General features: G+C 55.8%; 1 protein-coding gene across 1 annotated transcript in view; it reads left to right on the top strand.

Moving 5' to 3' along the window:
• The window catches only part of LOC120873169, a 147,629-nt gene that overhangs the window by 52,404 nt on the left and 78,294 nt on the right, over nt 1–16,931 (top strand). The window lies entirely within an intron of this gene.

Below are 16,931 nucleotides of genomic sequence, written 5' to 3'. Positions count from 1 at the left end.
GCGCTTCACCAGGCCCCACACCCTTCTCCTCCTGCAAGGCCTCCTGTGCGTCCTGTGTACTCTGAGTGTGTTTGTCACCTCACCTTCACACCAGGGGTCTCCAGCGTAGAACTAGACACTCATGGATGGGGTGAGGGGGACTTCTGGAAAGACTGGTGGACAGGGGCCATAGGCTGAGGGCCTAGCATGGACAGAGGCTTGGAAAAGCGGTGAGCTTGAGTAGCTGCCTACTCTGGGGCCCTGTCCCAGTGACTGGAATCCTGAGAGGGGAGTCCAGATTTGAAGTTGACAATGGGCTCCACCCTTCGGGGTTTGCCTTATCCTGGAAGTCATGGGGAGCCATTGAAGGTGGGTGAGTGAAGCTCCTTGGGGCAGGATGAGCTTGTCTGCTGCACTGACCCCCATCGTTTTGAGTGGGCAAGATACATCCTAGGACCCCCTAGTCACTGCTCGAGTGAATGAAGAAGGGGTACTTGGGGAGCAAAGCCAAGGGCTTGGCTGAAGACAGGGTGGTGGGTAGCAGTGGACAGTGCAGTGCTCAGGCCTGGGCTTCTGGCTGGGCCACCCAGCCAGCTGTGCTGTCAGACCCACGATAGGGGAGCATTGGCCACGCGCGTAGGGACCCCCGGGGGTGGCATCCTGCCAGGGACACTTTCTCTGCCTGAGTTCCCTGAGAGGCCCAGCCGGAAGAGCCTAGGGGCCCGACCCTGGCCTGGCGCCAGAGGGCACCTGGGGGGCCACCCCCAGCCCAGTCACCCGCCAGTCTGCCCTGACCTCCCCCAGACACCGTGGCTCTCCCGCCAACATCTGCTGCCTGCTTCCTCCCTCCCCCAGAGCGTGTTTGTTTTTCTTCCAGAACTATCGCCTCCCACGGAGGCAGTCATCCAGGGGAGGTGCTGTTCTGTCCCTCTGCCCTGCACAGCCCCGCCATGCCTCACAGCCCTGGAGGGGATGTTGTGGGAAGCTGGACCCCAGGCGGGCAGGCAGCATCCTCAGATGCCGGGATTTCGTCAGCCTTGGCTCCCAGTTCTGTCGGTGGAATCCCGGGCGCGCGTCCTGGAAGGGGGCTCTGGAAGGCCCTCTGCTTGTCTTGGCCCCTCTGCCTGCCCCCCTTCGCCCCTCCACCGGCAGGGTTTGGGCGGAGACCCGGTGGGGGGAGGGCTCGGCGCGGGGGGGGGTGGGGCAGGGCTCTACCGGCTTCTCAAGGTGGCCCCCGACCCGGGCCTGTTTGGAGCAGTCACTGCAGCCTGCTGGCGCCTGCTGCTCTCCCCCATGCTGGCTCCACCCCTTCTTCCCATTTGTTACTTTCTTTTAGTCAGTTCATCGGACCCCTAATGAAAACTTACTGTGTGATGGCTGGCAAGACCTACAGAAGTAGGGCCGTCGGAGAGTGCCGGGACCAGAGTGGGCTTGTGACAGACCACCGTTACTCGCGTGGAGAAGGGGGCGAGGTGTCTGATCTGCCTACATGAGGACAGATGAATATTGAGCGAGGTGTGAGCAGGGTGGGCGTCAGTGCCCCCTGCCATTCCCCTGGGAATTTGGGTAGGGGTTTGGAGGGGGCAGGGAGAGCCATGAGGCGGGGCGTGGATGCACGCACTGCTAGCTGAGAATTCCCACTGAGCCTCCCCTCTCCTGAAGCCTCTCAGCGGCTCTGGGCTCCTTCAGGGCCACATGTCTTGCCCTTGAACTCTGGCTGCATCTCTCCAGCGCATTGGGGCTGGGAGAGGGGGAAGGGGCGTAGCTGGAAGGGCCCCTGCTGGGTCAGTCCATCACTCCATCGCCTGAACACGGGGGTGAGGGGGGTGTCACCAGGGTCTGTGATTGTTTTTTTAAGTTGTTTAGGTGCCTTAAAATCTTTTTTTTTCTTGAGTATAGTTGATGTACAATGTTGTGTTAATTTCTGCTGTCCAGCAGAGTGACTCAGTTATCCATCTGTATTCTTTTCCGTGATGGTTTATCTATCACAGGGTACTGAATAGAGTTCCCTGTGCTGTACAACGGGGCTTTGTCGTTACTCCTTCTATGTGTGATAGTTTGCATCTGCTAACTCCCAGCTCCCTCTCCATCACTCCCCCTCAGCAACCACAAATTTGCTCTGTCTGTGAATCTGTTTCTGTTTCATCGATGGGTCCGTTCGGGTCGTATTTTAGAGTCCACATTGTTGTAGCCACGCAGTCTGCGAAACAAACTCACTCAGAAGGACAGTGCAGATAGTGGAGTGCTGTTTATTACACCGGCGGCCCAAGGCAGAGTCTCCTCTTAGCCAAGGACCCCGACCAGCATTTGTGAAAATCTTTTATACCCCATGTGTACGTGTCTGAACCCACCACTCCAAATTCCTTGAGACTTACATAAACCAAAGAAAATACAATCCCAATAACCCCATGATTCACGTGCTTTGTGCTCATGTGCTCAAATAGTCAAACAGTTAGCCAATAATCAATAAACCTGAGGTTACACTCCAATAAATACAGAAAAATTTATGGCCTGTCTGAAGGAAGGGGTGATTAGTGTATGTTTTCTCTTAGGCAATGAGTAACCTAGATACGATCTTCAAGGTTCCCCTGTCTGGAGGGGGTCTTATCCTTCTGTTGTTGTTTTCATAGGCACTAAACACAGAGCTGGAGAAGGCAATGGCACCCCACTCCAGTACTCTTGCCTGGAAAATCCCATGGCTGGAGGAGCCTGGTAGGCTGCAGTCCATGGGGTCGCTAAGAGTTGGACACGACTGAGCGACTTCACTTTCACTTTTCACTTTCATGCATTGGAGAGGGGAATGGCAACCCACTCCAGTGTTCTTGCCTGGAGAATCCCAGGGATGGCAGAGCCTGGTGGGCTTCCATCTATGGGGTCGCACAGAGTCGGACATGACTGAAGCGACTTAGCAGCAGCAGCAGACACAGAGTTCAGAGTCCATTGGAAAGGTGGCTGAGTATGATCAGCATGAGCAGGCCTAAGAGGGAGTCCAGGCCCCATGAATTCCTTCTTCAACATGTAGGTCATATCATGTGGAATTTGTTTTTCTGACTTCCTGTACTGAGAATGATCATCTTTAGTTGCATGATTTCATTGTTTATCATGGTCGAGTAATACTCCATTGCGTGTATATACCACATGTTCCTTATCCCCCATCTGTTGATGGACATTGAGGTTGTTTCCGTGTGTTAGCTAGTAAGAATAGTGCTGCACACCTGGAACCGTGTGAAAGGCTGAAGTGTGGATTAAAGGGGAAACTGAATCGCAGGCACACTGACTCAAGAGGACCCTCCCCCCGCCACATTGGGCCGCTGACCCTGAGACGTGCACCTGGGGATGGTCATCCTGGTGGATGCACCTTCCAGACTCATCACACTGCCTGGAAGCAGGAGGGGATGAGATGAAGACCAAGGGACCACTTTGTGTCCGGAACACTGCTCTGGTCCAGATGTCCAGCTCTACCACAGTGCTGAGTGACCTGGATGGTCGATGAACCTTCCCTGGCTGCCGTTTCTTCCTGAAGGATGGATGCCAAAGGCGACCCCTTCATGAGGAAGTCTCCAGCTGGACATGTTCACCTCACGTGACACTTACACCAGTACTCGTATCATTATTTTATTTAAATAAGACCCCTTTTCCCTTAAGTAAATTTGTTTTAAAAGAATCAGTTCAGTCAGTTGTGTCCGACTGTTTGTGACCCCATGGACTGCAGCATTCCAGGCTGCCCTGTCCATCACTAACTCCTGGAGTTTGCTCAGACTCATGTCCATCGAGTTGGTGATGCCCATCCAACCATCTCATCCTCTGTCATCCCCTTCTCCTCCTGCCTTCAATCTTTGTTTCCCAGCATCAGGGTCTTTTCATCAAAACTGTGGTAGGCAGCTGTGGCCCTGGCTGGATGCTAATGTTATTGTTGTTTTTGGAGAAGGAGCTTGCTGACTGTGTTAAAAACTCCTTTTGGGCCCCTTTTGGTTGGATTGTTGAGATAAAGTTATATTCCTTAGTGTTTTAAGCAAGTTACCTTAAATTTGTTATGTATCTAATTCTTAAAATAGTCCTTACCCCACACACCCATTGCCAGTTAATTGGGGTTTTTTATATGCATATATACCAGAATTGGTCTAGATTAGGGGCCTTTAATAGAAAGAAGTTTCCTCCTCTGGCTGGAGGGAGAAGGTGGCCCCGGGGCCCTGCCTTGGTGTCAGCCTTGTGCAGGCTGGCACTTCCAGTGATGGACCCTAGGTGGCGCCAGAACCCCAAAGTGCAGTATCCCTCTCCAGGAGTTCCTCATCAGGGATCCTGAGTGCGGAGCCTGTGTAGGGGGAGGGGGTGGGGGTGGGGGTCACGTCTGTATATGGGAATGTGTGTGTGTGAATTTTGTCTCTGGATGTGCTGTCAGTAGTGGGTCAGGGTGTGTGTATATGTGGCATGTGTGCCTTTGTGTATCTGTTGTGTGTGTGGTTGTGTTTGAGGGAACCTGGAACACCCTCTCCACCGGCGCTCCACACCCTTGCATGGTGGATGTGGGGTGCTGGACCCCCCTGCCCGAGGCCCCAGCTGCAGGGCCCCTGTCTGCTCCTGCCTGGCCCATCCTCAGGAGATGTGATTAGCAGATGTACAGGGCCAGGCCATGATTTATGTTCCCGGTCGCCTAATTATTCCCAGCCCTGAAGGAAGAGAAATAAAATGCTTTGCAGGGCTGGGAACCCGAAATCCCAGCGGGGGCTCCAGGACGCCAGGCCCACCCCACCCCCACCCTTAAAGGCCCCAGACCTCCGGCAGCCTGGAGAGGGGGCTGTGGGGGGACAGCCAAGGGTACTGTGCCTGGAAGTGATGAAAGGGGGGCTCTGTAGAGAGCAGGCCTGGGTGGGGGACGTCTGTCATCTCTTCTGAGTGCTGAAGGGGGGATGCGGGCCCACAGTGGTGCATCCCCTGCCCTTGGCCCCAGTAGCCTAGTAGAAGGGCCAGACTGCGTGCCCTGAGGCAGCATCCCGGTGCTCTTAGAAGGAGGTTCCAGCCCTTGCCTTAGGGCCTGAGAGGTGCCTCCAGATCTGAGCCCCACTTCCCGTCTGACTTCATCTTGTGGCTACCCCCACATCCCCTGCACCACAGCCTCCTCCCCCTTCTCAGATGTGTAAGTCTGTTCTCCCGCAGCTTTCGTGTCCCCTCAGGGCTGCTGCCCCTTCATGCTGTCATCGCAGCCTTCCTTGGCCACTGTCCTTTGGTGTTCATCTCTGAGCACAGGGACCCTTGGCATCACATGGGCAGGGTCTACATCCCCTTGTCACGCCGTCCCTGGTGCCTGGACCCGTGCTCGTGGGTGGGGAGTGCTCAATAAATATTTGTAGTTTGGTGGAGGACAGACAGATGGTAAGCTTGCAGCCTTGCCGAGAGGCCCAGGCTCGGGGCAGAGGATCTCAGGGCTCAGAAGCGATGGGGCCCCGTGGGTGGGGCGGGGAGTGGCCTTGGAGACTGCTCAGGGTCTGAAGAGGCCTCATCCTCGGAGGGGTGCTGGTCTCAGCTGGACACAGAGGTCCTGTGTCCCTCCTCCTCTGGGAGCCCGGCTCAAGCCCTTGGCCCAGGGAGCTGTGTTTTGTCCCTAAGCCTCCAGCAGAGAATTTGCCGCTCCCAGAGGAGGTGCACCAGGACTGAGGAGCTCAGCTCTGACCTGGGGTCCCTGGCCTTGAGCACCAGGGGCTCCCTGGTGGCTTTGGGCAGGCCGGTCACTCAGCCTCTGTGTGTCCCTTCACACCGCTGCAGGTTGGTGCGTGGACTGTCCCTGTCCCAGGGGCCTGAAGAGGGGAGGCAAGGAGGGGCTGGTCTGTAATGGCGCAGGAGATGGCTGATTCCTGCCTTTCTTTTCCAAACAGTGTCAGAACCCCAGAGTGTGGTGTGCAGCCAGGCTGGACATGCACTTGAACTCGAGGGCCTTTCTGTAGAAGGGTCTGGGGTCCGTGCCGTGGTGGTGACTCTCATCTTTTGGCCGTAGGAATCCCTGGGGGATAAATCAGCCAGTGGCATGTGGTTAGGGCCTGCTGCGGGCAGCCCTGGCCTTAGAAGGGCTCTCTTGGGGCCTTGCAGCCATGCCTGTCTACCTGTGGGGCTGGTAGGCCTCTGGCTGTTGGGGTTGCAGAGGACCCTGATTGGCAGGTGGGCCTGGGGCCTCAGGAGCATCACGCCCCCTCGCAGAGCTCACAGCCCCCTCTCCCTTGGCTCTCTCCTGTGTATCTTTGTGCCTGACTCTGTCTGTCTACCCGTCTCTCCCCGCTTCTTGACTCTCTGTGACTGTCTCTGTCATCCTCGCCACCTTTGTCTCTTTCTCTCCGTTTGTCTCTTCCCCCTTTTCTGTCTCTCCTCTCCTTCACCTCTCTTTTCCTCTCCCTCCTCTTCCCCGCGGGCCCCTCTCCCCCTGCCTGCGTGCTCTCTGAGCAGCTGTTACCTAATAGGCTGTTAATGATGATACAGTAAGTGGAAGGCAGAGTCCTGCGGGAGCCGCCATGATCTGTGTAATTGGTCTCGACGGAGACAGAAGTATCTAATATTTACACACCAGCATTAGTCCTTTGGGAGCCTTATCTTGGCTGGAGCCAAGCTGGGAGAGGTGGTTCTGGCTGGTACTATCTCCCCCGTCCGCACCTACTTAGAAGGTCTTTGGTCGGTGGGACCTGCTCCCCTTGGGTGAGGATGCCAGGGCCTGGGCTGAGGGTCCTGGGACGTGCGGGCTCAGTTGCGGGGGTGGTCTGATTGGAGCAGCATGGGTGGATGCTGAGCACTCAGCACCTCCTCCAGTTGGTTCTCCAGGAAGGAGTCCCCTTAAAGTGAGGCCAAGGTGGGAGAGGGCTGGGGGTGGGGAGGTGGAGGGGGAGGGACAGACAGGCGGGGCAGAGACAGACAGGTGGCAGCTTCCAGGCGATGTGTGTGAAACTCTGGATCCAGCTGTGCCTGAAGTCCTTCTGCCCTGGACTGTTCACCTTACCAAGTCAGGTCCATCTTTTGCTCGATTTGCTTTTGAGGCACAGCTGAGAGAAATCCTGCCTTACCCAGGCACGAAAGGTTTTTTAAGCAGCAGTGGTGTTTGTTCAGATTTTATTGTACCCAGTAGCCCACTATACCCAGTCAGGAGGAACAAGACTGGGCCAGAGCCCACCCCCCGCCTGACTCTTTCTGTTGGTCCCAGGGCACAGTTGGGGACGCTGGTGGCAGACCCCTCCCCTGGCTTCCCAGCAGGAGTGGGGCCCAGGAAGGGGCAGTTCCGAGGAGCGCCTCATGGCGCTAGCAACCCCTGGGAGGACAGTGTCAGCTTGGCAAGCGCATGGCACAGCCGGGAGGTGAGCCAGGACCCTCAGTTCTGGAGCCGGGGAGAGCGTCTCCGGCTAAGGTCGCCGCTGGCCTGGGGTGTGGGGGCCTCACACATTGGAAGTTACTCAGCGGAAATGACAGCTCCTCGGAGCAGAGCTCTGGGCTCTGTGCCACCACACGGGACAGGCGGGTATCCAGGCCAGGCCTTGGGGCCAGGGGGCTGGCTGGGGCTCCCGCTCCCCAGCTGTCTGCCCAGCAGGATGCTGCAGGCCTTCCACGGGGCTGTTCCAGGGCTGTGGCCTCTATAGTAAACCCCTTCTTATAAGTTGTGTTTCCCTGAGTTGTATGAGCCTTTCCAGCAAATCATCAAACCCGAGGAGGGGTTTGTGGTAGTTCCCCCAGTTTAGAGCTGCTCAGCTAAAGGCGAAGGCGCCCCGGGCTGGCAGTGGGCATGGACGCCAGTGACAGAGGGGGCGGGCCTCATGGGCTCAGCTGTTGCTCACCGGCGCGCCCTGCTTAACTCTGCTGATTAGCATTAAGACTTGAGTTAAACTGTAGGAGCTCTAGTTCTGTGGGTAGAAATGGATGGTCATTGTCGGGAGGCATGTTCTTCTGGGAGCCTGAGGGCCTGGCTCTGAGTGGAGCTCAAGAAGTGAGTGCCAGGCTCACCCTGCAATGAGGCGGGAGGCAGGGGCCCAGCGCCCAGATACCCCCGGAGTTCAGCTAGCGTCTCCGCTGTCATCGCAGCGGCCGCGATGTCCTGGGGCCGAGAGCGGTGTGACAGGGCCGCCCAGCACCTCGTTCTCATGTCTTTGCAGCAGGCAGGATGCTGGGTCCGTTTCTCTGGCTGTTGCGGGTTGCCTGAAGAACAGCACCCGTGAGTCCTATACTGTGTGCTCTGTGCTTATCATGTTGGCCGTGACCTTGGGCAGCTCCTTGCCAGCCCTCTCTAGTTCCGTCCACTACCCTGCGCCAGGCCGGGCCCTTGGCTGTCCCTGGAGAGATCCTCTCTCCCTCCCCACGGCAGAGAGAGAAGACGGTGGCCTTGCTTTCTGAAGGTGCTTGGACCCCTTGCCGCAGGTCCCTGTTCAGGGTGGCCGGTGGTCACGCATACACCACTTGGTCTCTGGCAAAAATCCCTGCCAGCTCCAGGCGTGTGCCCTCAAGGCTAGGCCCTCGAGCATCCACTGACAGTTTACAGACTGAGCTCCCTCCAGGGTGAGCTGGGCTTTCAGAGACAGGGCGGCCGCCTCCCGGGAACCCTGACGAAGCCTCCCCTCCCTGAACCACCACGGCCGTGCCCGAAAAACCCTTTGTCACAGAAGCCCTTGCAAGTGCCTGTTATATCTCTGACCACAGAATAATATGGGGCTCATTCCTTTTAATTTTTATAATTTTGAGAACACCCCACCTTATGAAAAGTGACATTTGATAAGTATTAACACTGGTTTTTAAAGTAAGAGTTTTGTAATGGTTCACCCATTTAAATGTAGAGTTTAATGAATTTTAGAGTAGTCATAGATGTGTGCAGCCATCACCAGCATCGAATTCTGGAATATCGCATCAGTTCAGTTCAGTTCAGTCACTCAGTCGTGTCTGACTCTGCGACCCCATGAATTGCAGCACGCCAGGCCTCCCTGTCCATCACCAACTCCTGGAGTTCACCCAGACTCATGTGCATCGAGTCGGTGATGCCATCCAGCAATCTCATCCTCTGTCATCCCCTTCTCCTCCTGCCCCCAATCCCTCCCAGCATCAGGGTCTTTTCCAATGAGTCAACTCTTCGCATGAGGTGGCCAAAGTATTGGAGTTTCAGCCTCAGCATCAGTCCTTCCAACGAACACCCAGGACTGATCTCCTTTAGGATGGACTGGTTGGATCTCCTTGCAGTCCAAGGGACTCTCAAGAGTCTTCTCCAATACCACAGTTCAAAAGCATCAACTCTTCAGCGCTCAGCTTTCTTCACAGTCCAACTCTCACATCCATACATGACCACTGGAAAAACCATAGCCTTGACTAGACGGACCTTTGTTGGCAAAGTAATGTCTCTGCTTTTGAATATGCTATCTAGGTTGGTCATAACTTTCCTTCCGAGGAGTAAGCGTCTTTTAATTTCATGGCTGCAGTCACCATCTGCAGTGATTTTGGAGTCCCCCAAAATAGAGTCTGACACTGTCTCTACTGTTTCTCCATCTATTTCTCATGAAGTGATGGGACCAGATGCCATGATCTTCGTTTTCTGAATGTTGAGCTTTAAGCCAACTTTTTTCACTCTCCTGTTTCACTTTGATCAAGAGGCTTTTCAGTTCCTCTTTACTTTCTGCCATAAGGGTGGTGTCATCTGCATATCTGAGGTTACTGATATTTCTCCCGGCAATCTTGATTCCAGCTTGTGCTTCTTCCAGCCCAGCGTTTCTCGTGATGTACTCTGCATAGAAGTTAAATAAGCAGGGTGACAATATACAGCCTTGATGTACTCCTTTTCCTATTTGGAACCAGTCTGTTGTTCCATGTTCAGTTCTGACTGTTGCTTCCTGATCTGCCTATAGGTTTCTTAAGAGGCAGGTCAGGTGGTCTGGTATTCCCATCTCTTTCGGAATTCTCCTTATTGCCAAATTCAGACTTAAATTGAAGAAAGTAGGGAAAACCACTAGACCATTCAGGTATGACCTAAATCAAATCCCTTATGATTATATGGAAATAGAAATGAGAAATAGATTTAAGGGACTAAATCTGATGGAGAGAGTGCCTGATGAACTATGGACTGAGGTTCATATTGTACAGGAGACGGGGATCAAGACCATCCCCATGGAAAAGAAATGCAAAAAAGCAAAATAGCTGTCTGAGAAAGCCTTACAAATAGCTGTGAAAAGAAGAGACGCGAAAAGCAAAGGAGAAAAGGAAAGATATTCCCATTTGAATGCAGAGTTCCAAAGAATAGCAGGGAGAGATACTAAGCCTTTCTCAGCAATCAATGCAAAGAAATAGAGGAAAACAACAGAATGGGAAAGACTAGAGATCTCTCCAAGAAAATTAGAGATACCAAGGGAACATTTCATGCAAAGATGGGCTTGATAAAGGACAGAAATGGTATGGACCTAACAGAAGCAGAAGATATTAAGAAGAGGTGGCAAGAATACACAGAAGAACTGTACAAAAAAGATCTTCACAACCAAGATAATCACGATGGTGTGATCACTCACCTAAAGCCAGACATCCTGGAATGCGAAGTCAAGTGGGCCTTAGAAAGCATCACTATGAACAAAGCCAGTGGAAGTGATGAAATTCTAGTTGAGCTATTTCAAATCCTGGAAGATGATGCTGTGAAAGCGCTGCAGTCAATATGCCAGCAAATTTGGGAAAATTCACGAGTGGCCACAGGACTGGAAAAGGTCAGTTTTCATTCCAGTCCCAAAGAAAGGCAATGCCAAAGAATGCTCAAACTACCGCACAGTTGCACTCATCTCACACACTAGTAAAATAGTGCTCAAAATTCTCGAAGCCAGGCTTCAGCAATATGTGAACCGTGAACTTCCAGATGTTCAAACTGGTTTTAGAAAAGGCAGAGGAACCAGAGATCAAATTGCCAACATCTGCTGGATCATCGAAAAAGCAAGAGAGTTCCAGAGAAACATCTATTTTTTGCTTTATTGACTATGCCAAAGCCTTTGACTGTGTGGATCACAATAAACCGTGGCAAATTCCTCAAGAGATGGGAATACTAGACCACCTGACCTGCCTCACACCTCAAAAAAATCCCTTAACGCTTAGCATTCACTGTCCGTTCTTCCCTGCCCTTGCCTTAGCAACCACAAATTTATTTTACTTTCAGTCTCTGTGGATTTACCTCTTCTGGAGATTTCATGTAGATGAAATCATTTGGTAGGTGTCCTTGTGAGTCTAACTTCTTTCACTTGGATGAATGTCCTCAAGGTTCACCCACGTGGTAGCGTGTCAGTGCATCACTCCTTTGTGTGGCTGAGTAACATTCCACGGGACGGACATGCCACATTTTGTCCATCCTTTCACCACTGATAGGTGTCTGGGCTGCTGTGAGTGATGCTGCTGTGAATGCCTGTGGACAGGTTGTGTGTGGACGTGTTGGTCTTGGGTTCACACTCCCGGGAGTGGAGTTGCTGGGTGACTGCAGGCTCGGGCCCCCTTGCACAGTACCACCTCCCCCAGCTCTTCAGGGTCCTACCCCGGTGTTACTCGGTCTGGTCCTCTCACAGACGTCCTGAGGGCAGCATCACCTGTTCCTCACAGGAATGACTTAGGTCTTGTCTGCCACTGTGTGCTAGTCCTGAGCCCAGCAGGCACAAAGTAGGTGTTCAGCTAATTCAGGACGGGAGACTGAACCATGAGACCTGGAGCTTCTGCCAGCCTGGTCACCCCTCTGCCCAGGGGGCAGCAACTTCCCTTCGGTGCCTTGCTCAGGACGTGTCAGCGGTCAGTAGAGCAGACACTTCTGAACTCCCTGTTTCACTGGGCTTAGCAGAGGTGACAGGGCCCAAGGTCATTGAGCCCTGCTCAGTGTCACTTGGAAGCCAGACAAGGCCAGAGTCAAGGGTAGCCCTGGAGTAGGCCTGCGGCTTGTCTGCCTGCTCATGAGATGCCTACTGGGCATTCCTGGGCTATCTGACCTTGCCTACTGTGGCCAGACCCCCAGCTTCCCAGGTTGCAGACAAGGCTCTTTCTAACCCCAGAAGGCTTTTCTTCTTTCCTCAGTAATTCTGTGTGCAGAGGCCCCCATAATGCAGCAGCTGCCCAGCGGCCTGGCATCCGGCTTTCTCCTCAGCCCTGCCCGTCTGCCCCCAGAGGCAGCTCATTCACGGCTGTGTGTCTGCATTAGGGGCTTTCTCTCACCCCACTGGTCCTCTGGGTGACCAGGCCCCACCAGGTACTCAGACTCTGAGATGCTCAGGGCTCCCCATTTGCATCTCCCTGGCAGGGGTACCGCCTGCTCTGTGATTGGCACAGTCACCTGCCTGGCGCAGAGAGGGCTCCATGGTAATTTGCCAGATGGGAACCTAGCAGTCAGGTTGAGCTTCCTGCCCTTTCCTTCCTCCATCAGAGCCAGCGTTTATCCAGCATTTGTTCTGTACCCAGATGATGCTACTGTGTGCATCAAAGTGAATGGAAATAACAGCCATGCTGACTCCCGTGAACTGCGCCCTCCCGCGAGGCCACGCCCTCCCGGACACACCCCCCCCCACACACACACCCTCCCCTCCACCCCGTGGGGCCCCGCCCTCCCACTCTGAGGTTGGGGTCATCTCCCCATTTACAGCAGGGACCCAGAAGATTAGAGAAGCTGGTGTGGTAGCCAGGTGAGCAGCAAGCCTGCGCAGATGGGCCCTCCTCCAGGACAGTGAGCAGTGCCCATGGGGATGATAGCTGTGCTGCCAGACAGGTGGCTCGGGGGCATCGGGCCAGAAAGTGCCCAGGCTGTGGAGGTGCAAAGACAGATCAGATCCGAGCCCCACACTGTGGGGCTGAGTCCAGGCAGACGGTTCACCATTCTCAGCCTTGGTTTCCTGGTGCCTAAGAGTGGGCCTGAGTCACCCTCTGGGTATTCAGTGAGGATCAGTAAACCCATGTGTGTGCCAGTCATTTTTCTTAACTGGGAGGCAGAGGTCATTGATTGGACAGTGTCCCCCCAAATGCCTGTCCACCCAGAGCCTCAGAATGTGACCTTATTAGGAAGGAGGGTCCTCACAGGTAGGGTTTGTTAAAGTGGCATCACATTGGATTAGGGCCCTAAGTCCAATGACTGGTGTCCTTATGAGAAGAGGGGAGTCTGGACACAGTGGCATGTGGGGACAGAGACACGGGGGACAGCCACATGAGGACCAGGGCCAAGATGGAAGGTACGCTGCCACAGGCCGAGCTGAGGATCGCTGGCCATCTCAGAAGCAGAAGGAGGCAGGAGGGCCCCACCCCTTGACCCCGGACTGCTGACCTCTAGAGCTGTGGGAGGACACATTTCTGTGCTGTTCGGTCCATGAACTTGTCTAATCCATCGTCATAGGTAGGAACTGTTCCTGGCTCCATCTCAGAGATGAAGAGACTGAGGCACCCAGATGGGGTCCCTCACCTAGATGACAGAGGCTGGACCTGGGAGCCCTGGGATTCTGATCCTTGAGCCCCCAAGGCCACCCCTGTATGTGGGGCTCAGGACCCTGCCTGGCCCTCAGGAGGCGCTCTGAGTGCTGCGGACACTGCCCCGTGGAGCTGCCTCGGCTGGGCTCCTGCAGGGGGCTTGGTGCCTGTGGATGCTGGGCCTGTCCTCATATGCCCAGCAATGCCTCCTGAACTGTGCCAGGCTCTGGAACTTTCTGCCTCTCTCTTCAGACTGTGCTCCCCTGTGCTTTCGATGGAAATCCCCTCTTGACACCGTGGTTTAAGGGGACTGCTCCCCAACCTCTCGATTTCCCCCAGCTCCTCAGGCAGACCCCAAGCCCACCTACAGGACAGCAGAGCTCCGGGAACCCAGTTTGAGAAGCACGGGTCAGGTTCAAGCTTCTAGCGCAGAGCGCCCTGGAGACTCTGCTTCTGGGCTGTAAGAACAGGAGTTCAGCAAGGCCAAGGTCTCCGAGGGGACCCTGATGTCCCCATGGGGAGGAGGACATGGGGGACTCACAGGAGCAGAGCTTGAGCAAGCTAAGCCTCTGGCAACCAGAGAATCCCACAGGGCTGTGTCCGATCCAGCCCCCCTCAAGTTGCAGATGCACAGCCAGAGGCTGTGGGGCCCAGGACAGGTCTGCCCTTGCAAGCGGGGTGGCCTCGAGCAAAGCATTCAGCCTCTCTGAGCCTCAGTTGAGTGGCCTGTGATATGGGATCATAGGCCTCCCTTGCCCACAGCAGAGCTGGCCCTCCGCAGAGCAGCTCCCTGTGCAGCTTGCTCCACATAGCAGTTGGGGCGAGTTCCAGCTTGGAGGCACCCCGCCCCCGCCAGCAGGCTGCTCGCAGACCCGTGAGGATGCTGTGACAGGGACAGCATATGGCGGGCATATGCCACGTGGGAGCGCGGCTGCCCGCGGGAGGGGGTGCAGGAGTTCTGGGGAGGTGGAGCTGAGCAGGCACTGGTGCCAGTAATCCGTGGCACCTGCTTGCGCCCTGGCCCTCCCTGGAGGGTGAGCCTCCGTGCCCTGGAAACTTGGGGTACCATGGGGGACCTCCTGGGGTGATGGGCAGTGTGCCTTCAGTCCACTAGATGTCGCTGTCCTCTGCAACATCCAGTGGACCCACAGCCTACCCGGACCTGGAAATAGGGTGGGGTCCCTCTCAGGGAGACGGCCCTTGCAACTTCCCCTTGGTACTCAGAGAGGCCAAGTCACTGGCCTGCTGTTACACAGCCAGGAAGTGGCAGAACCAATATGGAGTCCTTTCACAGGGTGGTGTCAGAGGTGAGGAGAGCAAAGGGGAAGGTCCTGTGTGCCCACTAAGCCCTCCCTGGCCCTCAGGGTCGAACTTTTCTGCCTGTGGAGGCTTCCCTGGGTTCCTCCTGTGTCCCTTTTGGCCCATGTGCCCTGAAGGCCTTGTCCTCTGGGCTGCCTAGGCTGGGACACGTGGTGAACCTTCCGGGTTATCCTTTGACCTCTCCCTTGGTGCCCTTTGCACAGCAGGCATCCAGTACATGCTCTGCTCTTGTTCGGTGGCCCCTTGGTGTGGCTGTACTGAGGGGAGGGGTCCGCTGAGCCCCCAGGAGCTCTGGCAAAGGGGTCACAGCTTGAGACAGATGGCTCTGAGCTCTCAGCTCTAGGGGCCTCCGCCACCCACTGGGAAGCTGTCGCGGTCTCCACCCACAGGGGCTCCTCCCCCTTGCTTGCTCTGAGTCGGGTCACCCCAGGAGACAGGGATGACGGTGTTCCTGGGGCAGCAGCAAACTTTTGCGGGGAGGGGTCCTGTGGCCAGAGAACCCCCAGCGGAGGGACGCAGGCAGGGGTCCCGCTCACGGGTGGGAGTGCGTTCAGGGCTCCAAGCCACACGATGGTGTGTGCTGTGCCCGTGACAGCGGGCTGCGGGGAGGTGAGGGTGCACCCAGCCCACCGTGCCCCTCACAGCCCCCCCGGAGAAGGGGAGGCTTGGGCACAGCCCCCCGAGATGGCAGAGGATGGTCTCGGCGAGGACCTGGCGCCCACTGCGATCCTGTGAGAGCAGATGGCCAGGGAGAGGGGCGGAGGCGGCAACAGTTGGTGCCGGCAGCTTCCGGCTCCCCCGCGGTGGCGGGTGTGAGAGGCGGCAATGGGAGCGAGTGGCAGAAGCCCAGCCTGCTGTCGCCACCTCCCCCGGCCCCCCAGCCTTCCTCAGCCCTTCAAGAGGCTTCTCCCCAAATACCCTGCCTGGAGCCCGCCCGGGAGGCCTGAGAGCCCAGGTGTCAGAGCCTGGTCTGAAGAGGTGGAAGTCCCAGCTTCCAGCCAGCCCAGCTCAGTCTCTTCCTGGTTCTGTGACCCAGGGCCATGAAGACACCCCTCCCAGCCTCAGTTTCCCCATCTGTACAATGGGGTGATCTCAGTGTCTACTTTTGAATCCTGACTTGACTGCATGGAGCTGTGTGACCTTGGGAAGGTTCCCTAACCTCTCTGTGCCTTGGCTTTCCCATCTGTAAAATGGGGAAAGCGATAATACCTGATGTGTAGTGTCGTGGACTGAAAGGGTTCACTCTGGGAAAAGCCTGAAGGGGCCAAGGGATGCCAGGAGCCACGGGCTCTGCCCTCAGCAGGGAGATTCAGATGGCACCAAGCAGAGGCCTTAGGTCGAGAGAAGAAGCACAGCCAGACATGCAAGAGCGGCCGTCGCCTGCACGCTGGTGTGCCCGAGGGCTTCCCACACGGAGCTCGCTGAACCTCACGGCGTCCTTGGCTTTGGCACCGTTACTGGTTCAGTTACAGACAGGCCCAGGCCCGCGCAGCGAGGGCGCTGCTTAGAGTCACTGCTGTGTTTCCCTCTGCACGCCCTCCTCTGCTCCACCTGCCTCTCAGCACCTGCAGATGCCGCACTTGCGGCCGGGGTCCCAGGTCCTGTCACCCCTCCCCGCTCCCGCCCGCCACTCAGCCAGCCACCCGCGGTCTGTTCCAGTGCCCGGGGTGGCTCTGGTCCTGCCACGCCATCAGCCTTGGGATCCGTCCCCTCCCCTGCCTACAGCCTAGCCTCCGCTGCACTAGCCCTAAACAGAGGGGGGCATGTCCTGCATGGGATGGGCAGCCACTCAGCGACACACAGAAATCCCAATCCTAGTCTCACTGACCGACTTCCAAGTGCTCAAAAAACATACATGGCTGCCTGGCGGCTACCACCTTGGGCAGCACAGATCTAGAACATTCCGCTGATGCCTCCTGGGGAGGCTTGGGGAGGCGGGAGAGACGCAGGGTGGGCTGCACTGGCAGTCCTCGTCTGAGAGACAGGTGGGACGTGTTGGAACCGCTCTTTGCATCTTATGCCACGTTTCCCCAGGAGCCCAGTCTGTTCTGTTTCACCAAACCTCAAGCACATGGGCCGGGCAAGGATCGTTCTTATATATATTTGTAAATTGGTTTGTAGAAGTCTTAAAAGACATGGAAAATGGAACCATGTCTAGGTAAGCATTTTACAGATTGCCTTCGCTGAAAAGAAGAGGAAAGTAATGTTGAGTCTCTGAACGTCTGGGATGT

This window comes from Oryx dammah, unplaced genomic scaffold (genome assembly GCF_014754425.2).
Source record: "Oryx dammah isolate SB20612 unplaced genomic scaffold, SCBI_Odam_1.1 HiC_scaffold_13, whole genome shotgun sequence".
NCBI classification, from domain to species: domain Eukaryota; kingdom Metazoa; phylum Chordata; class Mammalia; order Artiodactyla; family Bovidae; genus Oryx; species Oryx dammah.
Note: the sequence above shows the minus strand (reverse complement) of the source record. Positions and strands in the feature narration are given on the sequence as shown.